At 35.0% G+C, this 2153-nt stretch overlaps 1 protein-coding gene and 1 non-coding gene across 2 annotated transcripts in view; one reads left to right on the plus strand and one right to left on the minus strand.

Moving 5' to 3' along the window:
* Positions 1-2153, minus strand: part of rpl8 (ribosomal protein L8) — a 14774-nt gene that overhangs the window by 10696 nt on the left and 1925 nt on the right. The window lies entirely within an intron of this gene.
* On the plus strand, positions 877-949 carry trnar-ccu. The gene has a single exon. It is a non-coding gene; the product is annotated as a tRNA-Arg (tRNA).

Consider the following 2153-nt stretch of genomic DNA (forward strand, 5'->3'; position numbering starts at 1 on the left):
TAACTTCATGCCCTACTCCCATGGACTGCCACTCTGGCTCCCTGAGCAAGACCTTTAACCTGCATACTGCACAATGGCTGCCCACTGCTGTGCTCCCCAAAAAAGGGATGGGTGAAATGGAGAGAATGGATTGATTTGCTTTGTCATTGTAGAATAGAATTTAGTTTTATTTTATTGTCATTACACTGTGTAATGACAATAAAGTTAAATTCTATTCTATGTACAAAACAACTCAATTAAGAACACAGTAAAACTCAACAAACATATAAGAATGTACTTTTAACAGTAGACACCAGATCCTAAAGCACCAATGATTGTGAGAATAGAACGAAATGTGAATACTTGCTTAACGTTATGAAACATTGTCCTGTTCATCATCTACAATCAACAACACTCTATAAAATCAATCAAACTCACCATAGATTGTTGCTTTTCCATATTAAGAACTGAAGAACTGCTACATCATAGTTTTGGTCTAGTAAAATCAGCAACATGGCACTGATGACATCAAAAATTATATAAGAAAATCAATTTGTTTGTTATTGGTATTTTCTGCAACACCCGCTGAGGTGCATCTTTTGATTTTAAATTCTTCTTTGAGGACATTACTTTGATTAATTAACAAATGAAGTAAATTATAAAAGGTGCCGTTTTAAAGCATTTTGTTCATAGAGAAAACATCGACCCAAAGCAAGATTCAAAAATAGAAATAAAATAGTTCAAATTACAACTCAAATTAAGTATAAATTACTTTCATATTTATTTTCTTTTATGTATGAAGAAAATTTACATTTCTTCTGAAGGCTTCTGTATAACAAAACAATATTGCCTTATTTTCAGGAAGAAGGAAACATGGAAAAAACTCTCTGTTGTGTTGCCCCAGTGGCCTAATGGATAAGGCACTGGCCTCCTAAGCCAGGGATTATGGGTTCGAGTCCCATCTGGGGTGGTCTCTTTTATATAGGGTAGTGGTTAGGGAATTCTGACTTCAAGCACTACTCCCATGGATGGACACTCTTTGGCTCNATGAGCGTGTTTAAAGAAAAGAAAATTACCATTTAAACTTCAGCCCATTTTATCTGCTCAGCCAGTAGTTACTGTGGTCAATACAAAGGCATTCCAGAGTCTTGAAAATGTGCACGTGTGCTCAAATGCCATTTAGGATGAAATACTATTTGAATACTGCAAAAAAAAAAAAAATAAATAAATCAAAGTAAATTTTCTTAAAATATGTCAATTTTTTTCTTTAACTGAGCTTAAGTGAGACGCTTTGCCAATGTTGATCATGGCTTCGAATCATTTAGTGCAGGTTCAGCAGAATCTGAAACAGCTTCTTCCCCACCACCATCAGACACCTGAACTGTTGAAAAAACTAAATCAGACTCTGCATCAACCTAACAACACCAAACCAAAACACTGCATAATTGCACCATATATATTTTAATGCTCTTAACTTCCATATCACTGCGCTTATTGGCACCATGTTTTTTTTCTCCCACACTGTTTACATTTGATCACTGCTGCACTCTAAGAAATGGAAATGTTATAAGGGCTGAACAAAACGAAATTTCGTTTTTTTTATACAATATGAAAAAAACTTGCATTGTCTCATTTCAAGTGCATAATATGTAATTATCTTATTTTAAGGGCAAAAAGACAAATTTCATTTGCTAATCATCTTATTTACCTGCTTAGATTAAAGAAAAACACATTTTAAGAATTTCTTTTTTTTTTTTTTTTTTTTTTTTTTTTTTTTGTAGTGAATTTAAATATATGGATGGAGCAAAACTTTCTTCAACTCAATAGCTCCAAAACTGAAGCCATCGTGGTTGGAACTCATCACTTGTTCTGGTACTAATATCCCGCTCTCATCAACAGTTAGTAATCTTGGTGTAAGAATGGACTCACAACTCACTTTTGAAGCTCACATAAATCATTTATGAAGGACCTCTTTCTTCCACCTCCGAAACATTTCCAAACTCCGTCCCATTCTCTCCCTCCCACACGCCGAAAAGCTGGTTCATGCCTTTGTCTCCTCCAGACTGGACTATTGCAAATCTCATTCTCATTGGGATCCCTAAAAAGAGTCTGCAGAGGCTTCAGTACATTCAAAACTCTGCAGCTAGGATCCTGATGAGAGTACGTAAACATGA

Source organism: Cyprinodon variegatus, unplaced genomic scaffold (assembly GCF_000732505.1).
Source record: "Cyprinodon variegatus isolate N-32 unplaced genomic scaffold, C_variegatus-1.0 Scaffold205, whole genome shotgun sequence".
In the NCBI taxonomy this organism is placed as follows: Eukaryota; Metazoa; Chordata; class Actinopteri; order Cyprinodontiformes; family Cyprinodontidae; genus Cyprinodon; species Cyprinodon variegatus.